This window comes from Thalassophryne amazonica, chromosome 5 (assembly GCF_902500255.1).
Source record: "Thalassophryne amazonica chromosome 5, fThaAma1.1, whole genome shotgun sequence".
NCBI classification, from domain to species: domain Eukaryota; kingdom Metazoa; phylum Chordata; class Actinopteri; order Batrachoidiformes; family Batrachoididae; genus Thalassophryne; species Thalassophryne amazonica.
Genome location: NC_047107.1, coordinates 68,493,100 through 68,510,992, shown reverse-complemented (window position 1 = coordinate 68,510,992; position 17,893 = coordinate 68,493,100). Strand labels below are relative to the sequence as shown.

Genomic DNA, 17,893 nt, shown 5'->3' with positions numbered 1-17,893 from the left:
TAGCAACAATTCCTATACTAGTTAAATCACTTCAATTTAATCTTTAAAGTGATGGCTCCGAGGTTCAGTATAACAAGGCAGTAGTATTCTCTTTCCAACTTCATCAATAAACACAATATGAAGTTTAAGTTAAAGTTCAAACCACAATACTTTGGTCATTTATTTGCATTTCATTGTTTCCACCTTGCTTGTATGAGGTTGGACCCCTTTTTGCCTTCTGAACTGCATTACCTGCCTTAAATCTTCATGGCATAGATTCAACAACATGCTAGAAATATTCTTCAAAGATGTCAGTCCATAAAGAAATAACTGAATCACACAGTTAACATGCTGTCACACAACCATGGCCAGTGTGAGATGCTGATACAAGAGACTGACATCCAAATGAATAAATAATTGGCATTATTAAAACAAATTGTTTTTGTGGTTTGGCAGGAGTTCTTCAAGTCACCAAGTGGAGATCTATTTTGTGAATGAAATAAAGATGAAATTGATGACTAACTAGTAGCCACATTGAAGGCTTTACAAAAGATTTTAATGATGCGATAGCTGACATTTCCATTATGGGAATGAATGAGACAATTTTCATCTTGATACGTCACTGACAAATGTCACAACCCTACTTTGTCCAGTGCACCCAGATCAACCTGTTTCCTGTTCATAGCGTGCAAGGGTTGCAACCCTTGCAGTCTTGCACTGCTCGAGCCCATATATTTTAAGGTTTGACCTGCTGTTCATTGGTGGGTAGTGCAGTGCTGAAGAGGTTAACACTGTTTTCTCACACTGTCTCATGCCACTTTCTGCATAGAGTTTGCATATTCTCCCCATGTGTGGGTTCGTTTTGGGTGCTCGGGCTTTCCAAGGACATGCAGGTTTGGTGAATTGGTGACTCAATTTTTGTTACTTACTTACTTGAGTCAGAGTGTGAATTATATTTGTCTGTCTCTATGTGTTGGCCCTACAAAAGATTGCCAACTTGTCCAGGGTGTACCCCACGTCTTGCTCATTGACTGCTGGGAGAGACTCCAGCTCCCCTGTGACACTGGAATAGCCAGGTTCAGAAAATCGATGGTTTGATGGATTCTGTGTAATCAGAAATAATTTTTTGAGCATCTTGATTGTAATGACCGGTGCCTTTCTATCTGTTCAAACAAGTCAGTCTACCAGTTCTCTGTCCTCTACAATTACCAGGTCATTGTAGCCCAGCCAGTTGTAGCACACTGGATTTTTTTTTTTTTTTTTTTTTTAGACAATCTATATATTAAAAACAAAGTGGCCTCTACATGTGTGCATGCATCTGTGCATGTGTTTAACTTTGATTGGAGAAACTAGGGAGACCTGACATTTGTGTTTTGATATGCTTATGTATTTTGGGTCAAGGATGAATAAACAGAAAGTTGATAGGACTTATATTATATTAGGGGTATTAGGTAACAACAGTGTACAGTGGACATTAATATCACCATTAATCATTCCCTGGTAACCAGACAACCTTTGAACAGAGGAAATATATCAACCTTGCCAGTTGTAAAACATGACATCATCTAAATCTACAAAATAATAAATACAATTATTCACAAAACTTTCTCATTTTACTTTCCTGTACTTTCAGTTAAAACATCATAGAATTTTTGCATAATTTATTACCACCATAAAAAATGTCAGCTACCTATTTTATAAGCACTACCGAAGCTAAAACCCATGGATCCCGACGGCCAACATGCTAGTTTTTTTGTATATTCCAGAGATAGTTGTGTGTGTGAAAATCCCAGTAGATTCGTAATTTTGGAATAACTGAACCCAGTTAATCAGGCAACAATAAGTCCTCTAATCCATATGACCACAGAAGTCACTTATTCAAATTCAACTCAGCTAAATCTACACCACTTGTGGATATATATATATATATATATATATATATATATATATATATATATATATATATATATATATATATATATATATATATATATATATATATATATATATATATATATATATATATATATATATATAATGTCAATACAGTTTTTTTCCTTAACTTGTTGACATTGCTGTTGTAATGAAAGGCAACTAATGAATAAAACAATGGAATATGTTGTCAGTGCATTTTGGTACTGTTTTATTATCCTGTATAGTATGAGCAATGTTTGAATAATCAGAGGCATATGTTTTAACTGTGTTATTTTAATTACTTAGCAGAAATTTCTGCAAGTATTAAATATAATTGATAAATAGAACTGTCAAATACAACTATATATATATATATATATATATATATATATATATATATATATATATATATATATATATACATATATACGAGGTCTATTAGAAAAGTATCCGACCTTATTATTTTTTCAAAAACCATATGGATTTGAATCACGTTTGATTGCGTCAGACAAGCTTGAACCCTCGTGCGCATGCGTGAGTTTTTCCACGCCTGTCGGTTGTGTCGTTTGCCTGTGAGCAGGCTTTGAGTGAGGAGTGGTCCAGCCCCCTCATGGTTGTTTCATTGCCAGGAAATGGTGGAATGATTTGGGCTTTTTTTCCATCAGAATTTTTTCAGAAACTGTTAGAGACTGGCAGCTGGAAACCATTAGAAAAATTTATCTGGCTTTCTGTGAAAATGTTACGGGCTTGGTAGAGAATAAGGAGTGTTACTGTCACTTTAAGGACGGCCCCCAGCGGCTGTGGGGCACGCCGCGCTCCGAAGCCGCCATCGACAGGCTGAATGACCATTTCATTTCTAAATGGATGGCTGTCTGGATCCGTGACCATCGTGTGCCATTTCTCTGGTTATCACAAGAGCTGGACATCAACCATTTTCTGGCATATTTCACTTTTAACAAGAGATTTTGTCATGGAAAGCTGAGCGGAGGCTTTGCGCATCATGATGGATTCGCTACTGGAGCGAGACAAAACCACCTCCATTTTGGTCTCACAGGACGGCTTTGAGATGGCGTTCAGACAGCTGTCGGTGGTTTTTCCATCGAGTGATTATCCGAGAAATTGTGGATGTGCCTGGACATGCCAGAACATGTCCTGTGAGGCTTCATCACGGCGTTGCTTAGCGCCATGCGGCACCGCCGCGACGCGCAAAGCCTCCGCTCCTCTTTCCATGACAAAAACTCCTGTAACATGGAATGTGCCGTTCATTTCCAAACTGGACGCTGTGTTTTATCCGGGATGTCGTCTGACTAGCACAGGAATTGTGAAAAGACGTGGACATCAGCACTTTTTCGGCACATTGAGACAGACGTGCGGAGGAATTCCGCACGTCTGTTCCGGGTAAAAAAGGGGGCAGAGTGAGAGAGTGGGTGTTTGACAGTGAAGACACAGCTAGGCAGGGCCAAGACAGGCAAGGAGTATTTTATGTAAATGCTGAGGGAAGCGCCATTTTGACTGGCAATCAGAGTGCAGGTAATATTACGTTGGTGTGACGTACATTGGTTGCGTGTCACACCGATGTTTGAGTAATTTTTACTCTAACAAAATAATCTCAGATGGTGGGATACACTTTTTTTCCTCTTATGTTTTGTAAAACCTAGCGAGGAAAAAACAACACCTCAAAATCTAAAAATGCTGTTTTTGTAATGCAGGCATGCATGCGTGTGTGCATCTGTGTATGCATAACTACTCCTCCAAAGTGCCTGACCCAGCATCCACCAGAATTGCTGTGCTCATATACAGTTGTGGTTAGATACTTAAATACTCACAACATGAAAATGGATGTCATGGTAATCTTGGGCTTTTAATGATGTCCTTGAACTGTTCTTTTACTGTAAGAGGGTAGAAAGATTGTATAGCATACATTATGAATGACATAAAGAAAAGAAAAAAACAAGAATTGGGTGCACAACTTCAAATTTATTTTGGACCTTCTGTAATCCATACAGGGTCAGAATGATATACATACAGGCTCAAAAATATACATATATTCACTTAAACCTTTAATAAGTGGAACTGAAGGTTCTACAATGTCTTATGACGTGACAAGGCCTATTAACTCCACTTCAGTGATCATGATTGACAATCACTGTTTCTCCTTGCCTAAGCAATACTCAGAGAGAGCCAAAGGTACTCAGTGAAGTCCTTAGGAGAATTCTAGATTCACACAAGTTGGGAAGGTCTCTTGGAGCCATTTCTAAACAACTGCAGATTCCAAGATCCTCAATTCATACAACTGTATATAAGCACAAGTTAATTGGATGTGTCACCACTTTCCCAGTGTCTGGAAGAAGACCCAAACTGTTACCCTTAGATGAGAGGAACATGGTTAGGATATTCAGGAATAACTCAGGAACCACCAAGGCTCAGGCCTGCCATGAACTGGAAACTGCTGGAACACCAGCATCACTGTCCACAGTGAAGTGGGTTTTACATTGCCATGGACAGGGTGCCAACCAAGGAGGCCCCTGGTCCAAAATTGACACCTTCAAGCCAGACTGATATTTCCAGCTGCCGACATGGACAAGACAAATGCCTTCTGGAGGAACGCAGATGATGGAGGATGCAGAGATGAGGCAATGGTTGGCCAACATACACTGAATGAATGCACAATGATCAGAGCTGTTTGCTGTGATTTTTATGAATAAAGATAATTAATTAAGCACTGCTGTTGTTGTAGTTACACTATAAGTGACCACAAGTGAATGCAACGGCAAACAAAAATCAACTGAACAATCAATCACTACTGCAAAAAAGTAAACAGTGGATAATCTATTGATGCACAGGGATTTGTTTTGTAAAGTGAAATGTAATCAGATGCGAGTGACGTCCCTGGTGATGTGTGCCTGCATGTATTAATGCAGTACAGACTCGCAGCAAACCTTTTTGATTGACTCTTTCAGAACCTTGTTAAGGTTGGTAAGGTTAGACCAGTGGTGTCCAAACTATTCCAGAAAGGGCAGAGAGGGTGGAGGTTTTCTTTGCAGCCACTGACTCCAGCAGGTGATTTCAGTAATGAACTCATCCCACTTGCTCAAACGGATGTTAAAAAGTGAAATTTGGACACAACTGGGTTAGACCTTACTTGTGAAGCACCTTGAGACAGCATTGTTGTGATTTGGCGCTGTATAAATGAAATAAATTGAAACTGAATTGAAAAAAAAACCTTAGATGGTGGTGCAACCTGAGGTTGTTTAATCTCCTTGGACAGTGGCACAGGCCAAGGCTCATGTCCAAAACAAGTTGGCAGAGTCCAACAGATCAGGGGATGTTTCTTCTTCAATAGCAAAGACTGAATGTTCCCCAAAAGGTTGCTCAGAGGTCTCCTAGGAGGCAGAATGACAGCTGAATAGATGCTCAAAGAATGCCATTGCTCTCCAAAGTGTGGCACAAAGGAAGCACAGAGGACACACAGGGGAAGCACAAAGGAAACTCAGTGGATGCAGAGGACTCCGTGGTTGCATGGAGGAAGCACAGAGAAAGCACATAGGATGCTCAGGGGAAGCACGGGGAATGCAAAGATGACCAAGAAATTTACTCTTTGGAATGCTGAAACAGTGCACAAGGCACACTAAAGCATTTACAGAGAAAGGTGTTTTTGCATCTCTACTGTGTCCTGGCAATTTTTTGGGACTCACAATGGACTCTCAAACATTAGTGGGGTGTATGTAAATATTTGAGCACAGATACACAGATGGGTTCTGAAAATGCTCAGGCAACATCAGATTCATCGCAGGTCAATCATAGGGGTTATGTTCATTGGGGAACAAGGTCAAAATTTAAGTGTTTCACCCAATTTTTAATTACACTGGGCACAAATATGCAGGTGGGACATAGAATTGACTGGATGAAGGCACACTGATTGGAGTCACAGTCTTCTCTAATTTCTTGTCTGATTATTGACCTACTCCTGCCAGGTCCTTTTGCTGATTTCTCCCAAACTGGGGATGTCAATGAAGGTTGACAATGAAACTGTCATTAATTTAATTTAATTTAATTTAATTAGCTTATAATGCGCCAAATCACAGCAAAAGGCGTCTCAAGGCACCTTACATAAAACAAGTCAACATAAAATTGAATAAATAATTAAAAATGAATAAAAAATTCAAATACATAAATAAAACAGAAGTAAAAAAATAAAACAAATAAAAATAAAAACTATCCATAAGAAAGAGAATAAAAATAGGTTTTGAGCCTTGACTTAAAAATGTCCACGGTCGCAGGAAGACTATTCCACAGGGTAGGTGCACGATACGAAAAGGCTCTTTGACCTGCTGACTTCTTTTTCACCCTGGGAACACAGAGAAGTCCCGCATCCTGTGACCGCAAAGCCCGGGCCGGCACGTAGAGATCAGATCAGCCAGATAAGATGGCGCCAGTCCATGAACAACCTAATAAGTCAATAGCAAAACCTTAAAATCTGCTCTCATAGAGACAGGGAGCCAGTGCAAAGATGCCAAAATGGGTGTGATATGTTCAAACCGTCGGCTACGTGTCAGAAATCTGGCGGCAGCGTTCTGAACCAGCTGAAGACCCCTAATGCTGGAATGTGGTAACCCTGAAAATAGAACATTACAATAATCTAGTCTAGAAGAAACAAAAGCATGAATCAGGGTCTCAGCATCAGCCATGGACAGGATGGGGCGGATCCTCGCTATATTTCTCAGATGGAAAAAAGCAGTCCTAGTAACATCCCTGATGTGGAGGTCAAAAGACAATGTGGGATCAAAAATTACCCCAAGGTTCCTCATTTTGTCCGTATGATGTATGACACACAAACCCAGGCTGAGCGCCAGCTGGTCAAAATGATGCCGATGTCTCGCTGGACCAAGAACCATCATTTCAGTCTTATCAAAGTTCAAAAGTAGGAAGTTACTAGACATCCAACTTCTCACTGATAGAAGACAGTTCTCCAGGGATTTTATGGGAGTGAGATTTCCCGCAGTTATCGGCATGCACAACTGAGTGTCATCAGCATAACAATGAAAGGCAATCCCCAAAACTCCACAGTATATGCCCAAGGGGTGCCACATACAAGGAGAAAAGCAAGGGGCCTAAAACAGATCCCTGTGGAACCCCAAATCTCATGTCAGCAAGGTCAGAGGTAGTGCAATTATACAAGACACATTGAGAACGACTGGACAGATATGACGTCAACCAGGCAAGGGCACTTCCAGTAATCCCAAAAAAATTCTCCAACCTACTGAGCAAAATATGATGATCCACAGTATCAAACGCAGCACTGAGATCTAACAACACCAAAACCGTAGTGGTGTCTGAGTCCATTGTTCGCAGAAGATCATTCACTACTTTAGTGAGCGCTGTCTCTGTGGAGTGATATTTCCGAAAAGCAGACTGCAGTGGCTCAAAAAGATCATCCTCAGTAAGGTGGTCTACAAGCTGCCGTGAAACCACCTTTTGTAAAATTTTGGAACAGAATGATAGATTTGATATCGGCCTGTAATTTTTCAATACACTAGGGTCAAGATTATATTTCTTAAGTAATGGTCTAATCACTGCTGATTTAAAACATTTCGGAACAGATCCAGAGGTTAATGACAGATTAATAATTTCCAGCACAGTCGGCCCAAGAGTGGGCCACAGGTCCTTAAGCAATTTTGTTGGTATGGGATCAAATAAACAGGTTGTGCTTTTTGTACACGCCACAAGTTTTGTCAGCACACCCAGTGAAACACTATTAAATTCTGTCAATCTAGGTAACACCTCAATGGTAGCGCCCACCTCCATAGCAGGTTTTAATGGCTGGGCCGAGGCATGCTGAGATATGTTCAGCCTAATATCTTCTATTTTCTTCTCAAAATAATCCAAGAAATCCTGTACTGAAAAGGGAGAACGACTAACAGGTGGCTGCCCGTGAATAAGAAATGCGACCGTGTCAAACAAAAACTTTGAGTTATGTTTGTTTTTACTGATGAAATCAGAGTAATAGGTCAGCTTTGTGGCCAGTAGTGCATACTTATAATCTAAAATAGCATCCCGCCACACAAGGCGGAACACCTCTAATTTGGAACAATGCCATTTCCGTTCCAAACCTCTAGCCTTCTGCCTGAGGTCACGCAAATAATCATTGAACCAAGGTGACTGTACCTTAGGAGGGCGTGACCTTAAAAGAGGAGGTGCAATCTTATTAAGTGTAGTTTTAAGCGTTAAATTTAGACTATCCGCGAGGCTGTCCACTAATTTAGCATTCTCCAGATTCAAAGCTAAAATATCAGGTAGTCTGGCCTCAAGTTCAGTCATAGTTGAGGGTTTAATATGACGCCGCACTTGTAGACAAGGTTGTTGTTCTACTAAACGTGGCAGCGTAAATGTAAACCTGATAAGTGAATGGTCAGAGACTATAGATGCGAGAGGCAAAATGTCAATATTTGTGACAGCAAACCCACGTGCAAGAACCAGATCCAGGGTATTTACACTAATGTGTGTTGGGTCCTGAATGCATTGCTGGAATCCTAAAGCATCCACAATTTGCATAAATGATTTGCTAAGGGGATCGGAGGGCTTATTTATATGAATGTTAATGTCACCAATAATCAAAATGTTATCTGCACTAGTTGACAAACTAGAGATGAACGCACCAAATGCATCTAAGAAGTCAGAATATGGGCCAGGGGGCCTATAAACAGTGACAAAATAACATAGCTGAGCTCCAGTTTTATGACCCTGACAGTACTTAGCATCACAGGCATAACGGAGAGTCAGATGCTCAAAGGAATTATATTTGTGACCCCCAACAGCTAATAAAGAAAACCTAGATTTGTAAATAAAAGCCACACCCCCGCCTTGCTTCACACCACGAGACACGTGACTAAATGTGTATGCTGGTGGACAGGCCTCATTCAGAGGAAGGAGAGTTGTGGGTTTGAGCCAGGTTTCACATAAGCCAATCATATCTAAATGATGATCCATGATTAAATCATTAATCAACAATGATTTCGAAGACAGTGATCTGATGGTCAGGAGACCCAGGGTAAGGACCTCAGTGGGGATGACAGTCTCACTGTTTGGAACCTGGCGAAGCAAGCCCAGGTTTTGAGAGCGCCACTGGCACACATCAATCCGGTGAAGACGTGGACGTCCGGGCCGGCAGTCCTCAGAGCCAACCGGCGGCACCACACAGGCTCTAACCAGATCCACAAAGCGCCAGGGCAGCACAGATCCTGCCAGAATTCTGTGCACAGCTCGTCCGGAAGTCAAACAGCAGGCCAAATAAAGCTTCAGCTTCACCAAACGTCCACTTCGTCTCCCACGGTGACAACTGCGCTTTCGGCCGAAAGGCAGTGCAGGAGCATGGCACAGAAAAGCCAGCACATCCGATAAAAATGGGGGCGGAAAGTTCTGTCCACCCGCCGATAACCACACCGCACCACGAACCGGGGGCTGGAGATCCAGCAAAGTTTGGCGATCATACACCCGCAATGCCTCCGACTCAAAAACAGCATAAATTAAAAACAATAAAATAACAAACAGGCTGGAGAGCAGCAGACGAGCAGCCAGACACAATGGCGCCATCTTGGCACTCCCTCATTCATCCCACAAAGGACTATTAAATATCATTAAAGGACTAATGCTGACAAAGGTAAAGGTCAAGGAATTTAATTTTCAATCTAGTTATGACCAAATGTGACACATAGGTGATTCCAGGATTGCCCTGTTATCATCTACCAGAGGTCAATCATATGGGTGAATATCAAGGTAATGTCAAGGTAATTTGGGTCAAATGTGAAATTGACATACCCCTTTCTGTCATTTTGCCCACAGGTACTATTACTTAGTGTAGGTGGCCATCGATGTTGGCAAAACTTTTATTTCATAGATCATCATTTATGAATATGATACAAAAGGCATGGTAATGTGTTAATTAAGTCATTATAAAAGTCATGTCAACTTGTCTTCTCAAGTTCACTCAAGAAGACAAGTTTTAAATGTAAAACAAAAACCTATTTTTAACCCTCTGGGGCTGACGCCGTCATATATGATGGCTAAGACCAACCTTTGCTAAATTATAAATAACTTTTTAATGATATGAGATAGAAATTTACTTTTTTTTGCTGAAAAGTTAACTCTGCGGACTTTGAGCCAGCCATCGGCCATCTTTGTACTCCTCATAGAAGCTGTGTGATGACGTGTGCAATGTGAGTGTCCAATCGGAAATGGTTCACCATCACATGGTTTTCCAAAATACAATCACAGGGCAGATTTGCCTCATTAACATTAAATCGGTGTGTAACTTTGCAAAAACAATGTCGGACTCTGTAGTTTTCTCTGGGCCCCTCCCCAATCGGACCGGGAGTGACATGTTTAGCCACATGTTCTCTTTGAATTGCTGGCTGTCTGAGTGGTGTCCAAAAAATGAGGTGGGCTTCATAGATAATTGGCAAAGCTTCTGGGGAAAACCTGGTCTTGTTAGGAGAGACGGCATCCATCCCACTTTGGATGGAGCAGCTCTCATTTCTAGAAATCTGGCCAATTTTCTTAAATCCTCCAAACCGTGACTATCCAGGGTTGGGACCAGGAAGCAGAGTTGTAGTCTTACACACCTCTCTGCAGCTTCTCTCCCCCTGCCATCCCCTCATTACCCCATCCCCGTAGAGACGGTGCCTGCTCCCAGACTACCAATAACCAGCAAAAATCTATTTAAGCATAAAAATTCAAAAAGAAAAAATAATATAGCACCTTCAACTGCACCACAGACTAAAACAGTTAAATGTGGTCTATTAAACATTAGGTCTCTCTCTTCTAAGTCCCTGTTGGTAAATGATATAATAATTGATCAACATACTGATTTATTCTGCCTTACAGAAACCTGGTTACAGCAGGATGAATATGTTAGTTTAAATGAGTCAACACCCCCGAGTCACACTAACTGTCAGAATGCTCGTAGCACGGGCCGGGGCGGAGGATTAGCAGCAATCTTCCATTCCAGCTTATTAATTAATCAAAAACCCAGACAGAGCTTTAATTCATTTGAAAGCTTGACTCTTAGTCTTGTCCATCCAAATTGGAAGTCCCAAAAACCAGTTTTATTTGTTATTATCTATCGTCCACCTGGTCGTTACTGTGAGTTTCTCTGTGAATTTTCAGACCTTTTGTCTGACTTAGTGCTTAGCTCAGATAAGATAATTATAGTGGGCGATTTTAACATCCACGCAGATGCTGAGAATGACAGCCTCAACACTGCATTTAATCTATTATTAGACTCTATTGGCTTTGCTCAAAAAGTAAATGAGTCCACCCACCACTTTAATCATATCTTAGATCTTGTTCTGACTTATGGTATGGAAATAGAAGACTTAACAGTATTCCCTGAAAACTCCCTTCTGTCTGATCATTTCTTAATAACATTTACATTTACTCTGATGGACTACCCAGCAGTGGGGAATAAGTTTCATTACACTAGAAGTCTTTCAGAAAGCGCTGTAACTAGGTTTAAGGATATGATTCCTTCTTTATGTTCTCTAATGCCATATACCAACACAGTGCAGAGTAGCTACCTAAACTCTGTAAGTGAGATAGAGTATCTTGTCAATAGTTTTACATCCTCATTGAAGACAACTTTGGATGCTGTAGCTCCTCTAAAAAAGAGAGCTTTAAATCAGAAGTGCCTGACTCCGTGGTATAACTCACAAACTCGTAGCTTAAAGCAGATAACCCGTAAGTTGGAGAGGAAATGGCGTCTCACTAATTTAGAAGATCTTCACTTAGCCTGGAAAAAGAGTCTGTTGCTCTATAAAAAAGCCCTCCGTAAAGCTAGGACATCTTTCTACTCATCACTAATTGAAGAAAATAAGAACAACCCCAGGTTTCTTTTCAGCACTGTAGCCAGGCTGACAAAGAGTCAGAGCTCTATTGAGCTGAGTATTCCATTAACTTTAACTAGTAATGACTTCATGACTTTCTTTGCTAACAAAATTTTAACTATTAGAGAAAAAATTACTCAAAGACGTATCGTTATCTTTGGCTGCTTTCAGTGATGCCGGTATTTGGTTAGATTCTTTCTCTCCGATTGTTCTGTCTGAGTTATTTTCATTAGTTACTTCATCCAAACCATCAACATGTTTATTAGACCCCATTCCTACCAGGCTGCTCAAGGAAGCCCTACCATTATTCAATGCTTTGATCTTAAATATGATCAATCTATCTTTGTTAGTTGGCTATGTACCACAGGCTTTTAAGGTGGCAGTAATTAAACCATTACTTAAAAAGCCATCACTTGACCCAGCTATCTTAGCTAATTATAGGCCAATCTCCAACCTTCCTTTTCTCTCAAAAATTCTTGAAAGGGTAGTTGTAAAACAGCTAATTGATCATCTGCAGAGGAATGGTCTATTTGAAGAGTTTCAGTCAGGTTTTAGAATTCATCATAGTACAGAAACAGCATTAGTGAAGGTTACAAATGATCTTCTTATGGCCTCAGACAGTGGACTCATCTCTGTGCTTGTTCTGTTAGACCTCAGTGCTGCTTTTGATACTGTTGACCATAAAATTTTATTACAGAGATTAGAGCATTCCATAGGTATTAAAGGCACTGCGCTGCGGTGGTTTGAATCATATTTGTCTAATAGATTACAATTTGTTCATGTAAATGGGGAATCTTCTTCACAGACTAAAGTTAATTATGGAGTTCCACAAGGTTCTGTGCTAGGACCAATTTTATTCACTTTATACATGCTTCCCTTAGGCAGTATTATTAGACGGTATTGCTTAAATTTTCATTGTTACGCAGATGATACCCAGCTTTATCTATCCATGAAGCCAGAGGACACACACCAATTAGCTAAACTGCAGGATTGTCTTACAGACATAAAGACATGGATGACCTCTAATTTCCTGCTTTTAAACTCAAATAAAACTGAAGTTATTGTACTTGGCCCCACAAATCTTAGAAACATGGTGTCTAACCAGATCCTTACTCTGGATGGCATTACCCTGACCTCTAGTAATACTGTGAGAAATCTTGGAGTCATTTTTGATCAGGATATGTCATTCAAAGCGCATATTAAACAAATATGTAGGACTGCTTTTTTGCATTTACGCAATATCTCTAAAATCAGAAAGGTCTTGTCTCAGAGTGATGCTGAAAAACTAATTCATGCATTTATTTCCTCTAGGCTGGACTATTGTAATTCATTATTATCAGGTTGTCCTAAAAGTTCCCTAAAAAGCCTTCAGTTAATTCAAAATGCTGCAGCTAGAGTACTGACGGGGACTAGAAGGAGAGAGCATATCTCACCCATATTGGCCTCTCTTCATTGGCTTCCTGTTAATTCTAGAATAGAATTTAAAATTCTTCTTCTTACTTATAAGGTTTTGAATAATCAGGTCCCATCTTATCTTAGGGACCTCGTAGTACCATATCACCCCAATAGAGCGCTTTGCTCTCAGACTGCAGGCTTACTTGTAGTTCCTAGGGTTTGTAAGAGTAGAATGGGAGGCAGAGCCTTCAGCTTTCAGGCTCCTCTCCTGTGGAACCAGCTCCCAATTCAGATCAGGGAGACAGACACCCTCTCTGCTTTTAAGATTAGGCTTAAAACTTTCCTTCTTGCTAAAGCTTATAGTTAGGGCTGGATCAGGTGACCCTGAACCATCCCTTAGTTATGCTGCTATAGACGTAGACTGCTGGGGGGTTCCCATGATGCACTGTTTCTTTCTCTTTTTGCTCTGTATGCACCACTCTGCATTTAATCATTAGTGATCGATCTCTGCTCCCCTCCACAGCATGTCTTTTTCCTGGTTCTCTCCCTCAGCCCCAACCAGTCCCAGCAGAAGACTGCCCCTCCCTGAGCCTGGTTCTGCTGGAGGTTTCGTCCTGTTAAAAGGGAGTTTTTCCTTCCCACTGTAGCCAAGTGCTTGCTCACAGGGGGTCGTTTTGACCGTTGGGGTTTTACATAATTATTGTATGGCCTTGCCTTACAATATAAAGCGCCTTGGGGCAACTGTTTGTTGTGATTTGGCGCTATATAAAAAAATTGATTGATTGATTGATTTATAATAAACATTATTTATTTACAGTGTCTGTTTTTCTGTTTAAAATGAGATATAAATAATCTACCATACCATAAGTTTCCATGCTATTTTATTTCTCTAACAATAAATGTCCAAGGTTCCTTATGTTAAACAAGAAATTATCTAATCTGAAATAACAGGTGGTTTTAATTTACAGATGAAAGGTTTCTAAAGAACCATTTATTGATTTATTTAGCTATTTTAATTACAAGTGTTCTAAACTTTTTTTTAACAGTAATCAGAAATTTTGAGGTAACAAACAACAACAACAAAAAAAAACATTTCTAATGATTTAACTTTAGAAAACTGCTCTATAAATGAGCAGTCCTGTCACACGTTAATGTTTTGTACAGATGAGTGGTTTCTGCACCGAAAACCAAAATGGATTGTTCCAATCCATTTTGTAGAGATCAGTGGTTTCTGCCACGAGTCTTCTGTGTTTTGGCCTGACGCGTCGTTCCTATTGGACAACGCGAAGGTACGTCACAGCTCAGTGTCCAAAGTTGGATTGGCTTGAACTTTGACCACGTCAGCCTGCCGACAAGCGGCAATGCGCGCTCCCATCAGAAGCGTCGGTTTAGCTCGGCTTTTGACGCGTCTAAAAAGCAACGCGTCTCATTGACAAAAATGCTTTTTAGACTGATTTTTGACGCATCTGACGTGAAAGGCCCTTCAGAGCTAGAGTTCCTGGGATTTGATGAGGAGAGGTCCTGTCTTATCTTGACCATAAAGGTTAAGGTTTCTCCTGTCCTGGAGAAGCTCAGATTCTGACGTTAAGCCATTATCATGTCATGTAGTTCAGGAATTACAACCTTGTTTTTCTCTGGAAGTCAGTGTTGGACCATGGGAGAATGTCTCCAAAAGTTATCTGAAGATCTCCAGATGACTTAGGAATTTCTCCACTGAGGTGGAAATCAATCAATCAATCAATCAATCAATCAATTTTTTTTTATATAGCGCCAAATCACAACAAACAGTTGCCCCAAGGCGCTTTATATTGTAAGGCAAGGCCATACAATAATTATGTAAAATAATTATTATTGAAATGCAGTCTCTGCATCCAGTGGGTTTTTGTGGTTGAGAGAGGATTAATATATTTTAGTTAATCAGGTCTAATCAAGGCCATCGCACTACAGGGTACATACTATTGGGCTCCAATGCGCCCAGCACCATTATGCACAGCGATCAGTGAAAGCAGACAGAGCAGACGTAGAGCCTCTTATGACAATCTCACATGCTCAAACAAAGAGTGTGTAACTATCAGGATTGCTCCACTAGTTTGCATGTGAATGTTACTGGATAACTCTGTTGCTTTCTCGGCATAAAGCACTGTTTACCATAGCAATGGAGTGAGGGGGAGGGCCGCTCCTCAGACTGTAGGAGCCAAAGAGGGCCAAAGTGTGAATGAAACCTGCTTTGGGAGCAGCACAGAACACTCCAAAACACAGTAGAAGAAGAAGTTTGTGATGTAACCTTTGTGTAATAGCAGACAGAAATTGCTTTGAGATGAAGACAAACAAAACACATAGACCATTTTGTATATACAGTGGTCCCTTGCTTATTGCGGGAGTTACGTTCTAATAATAGCCCGCAGTGGGCGAAATCCGTGAAGTAGTCAGTGTTGTTTTTTACAATTATTATAGATGTTTTAAGGCTGTAAAACCCCTCACTACACACTTTATACACTTTTCTCAAACAGGCATTAACATTTTCTCACTTTTCTCTCTTGTGTAAACACTCTCAAAGTTCAAACCTTAGTCGAAAAATAAGACCAACCTGTTTTCAGGCCCAAACATTTGTTTGAGAAATAATATATTTTTCTATAAATAATTATGATGGCTTTTAGAACTAACAAATTTAATTTTAATGATCAACCTATGAGGTTGGGCACATAAGAAATTATTAAAAGTGACTGACCAGTATTTCACAGTTCCTCTGATCGCGCCTCTTCATCCTGTCGCGCCTTTTTCCACTGAGTCACACCTCGGTGCAGGTGTCTTTTTCCGAGTGAAGAACAGAGTTATGGGTAGTTGTTGGCACTCTTTTTTCTTCTGGGCGAAAAGATTCTTATAAACAGACACGCAGAACAATGCGTGTGCTCTCCCTTTGCGGTGCCGCAACTGGCCTGCTTGATGAGGACGCAGAACACAATCTGCTGTAAAAAAAAAAAGCATGCAAAATTGGACTAAAAAAATCCGCGAAACTGCGAGGCCGTGAAAGGTGAACCGCATTACAGTGAAGGACCACTGTATTGTTCAAAATGTGCATTTGTGTTTATTGTTTGAACCTTTTTGTTGTACAGTCCTTCACACAAGACCTCAAATTACCTTTATAAAGTCTCAAAACAGTTGTTTATTATAGTTTGCTGTGAGTTTTGAATAAATGTGTGTGGAAAATTATTTCCCACTTTACTTTTTCCTTTCTTATTTCTAATTGTAAACCTTTATTACACTTATAAAACACAACAAAAGCAAATATATTATGAAAGCACAGGTTGTCCTGAAAAAAGAGACATAAAACTTGATTGTGGGATGCAGGGAGAGCTTTAAACAGCAATAATAAAACATTTATGCCAGGCGAGTAAACTGTCCAAAAAATGCCCTGGACCCCAGAGGGTTAAGGTGTGACAACACAAAGTCAGTTGCTGCTGATCACTCACTAACACAATGATTCTAAGATGTATTGCCCTTTTCGGGATCAATAAAGTTGTTTGAATCTTGAAGATCTTGATAAGGTAGAACCTGATTTTCTTTTCAATGGCTGCAAAAACTGGGCAAACATTTTACTTGTTTGCAATTCTCCATTATTAACAAAATAACAAAAACTGGGCACAGCACATGTGCCTGAACATTTTACACAGTGCTGTATATCAAGTAAAAAAAAATTATAATACAAAGTCAGATGGCCTTAAGCAATTCAGGTGGATACATATTAAAATATGTGTATATGTTTGAAAGTAGCATGAGATATTCAGTGTGGGCTCATTTTGTAACACTAAAGAAATCCCATTGACATTCAAATGTGAAAACATCCCGGTCTGACTTCATGCATAGTCAAAAGCATCGGCACTCCCTACATCAAGTTCCTGCCTCCTGCTGTTGACACAACAAGGCCCTGACATGTACTCTCCACTGCTGAGCGGCTCATTGACTGTCAGCTGTATTTCATCAATGAGCTTTGGGATGCCGTAGCAGATATAAAGATGGACAAAACAATCACCAAGTTCCACCCAGGCAACCATCTGTTTTGTGATATTCCACAGGGAGACACTGCTGGTCCATTAACGCTATAATCACCCATCACCTCAACAGCTTTTTCCCTGAATAGTGTCAACTTACTCAACCACACAACCACTTTGCTCATGTGAACACACCCAGTGCATGCTCACAGTTCCACTGTATTACTGTTATTTACTTCCCATCATACAGCTGTCTGTTTTACAACATAAAATTACATGAAATTTTCAACAAGCATCACATTACATAATAGGCTGTATATATGCTTCAAAAGTCAAGGGAAATTCTCTCTACCCCCCAGTGGCTCAGTGTCTCCACTTTTCCCATCGCATAATAAGCAACTATTTTGACACTTTATAAAGGTAGCTTGTGATCTTGTACAAAAGAATGGAAAAATAAAGGTTCTAACAATAAACACAAATGCACATTTTGAACAATATATACCAAATGGTCTATGCGTTTTGTTTGTCTTTATGCCACATCTCAAAGCGATTTCTGTCTGCTATTACACAGAGGCTTACAACACAAACTTTTTTAATTCCATGGAGTTGACTCCCTCTTGGAATGTGTTCCTGCACTGTAAGCAATCTATCTTCACAGTTTGAAGCCCTGCTCACACCCCCCTTCATCCATATGCATAAATGGCACTTTACGAGTGAGAGCAAGAGAGGCTTATTCAA

General features: G+C 40.2%; 1 protein-coding gene across 4 annotated transcripts in view; it reads right to left on the bottom strand.

The window, feature by feature from the left end:
• grid2 (glutamate receptor, ionotropic, delta 2) overlaps nucleotides 1-17,893 on the bottom strand; it is a 2,248,146-nt gene that overhangs the window by 830,383 nt on the left and 1,399,870 nt on the right. The gene's annotated exons all lie outside the window — the stretch shown is intronic.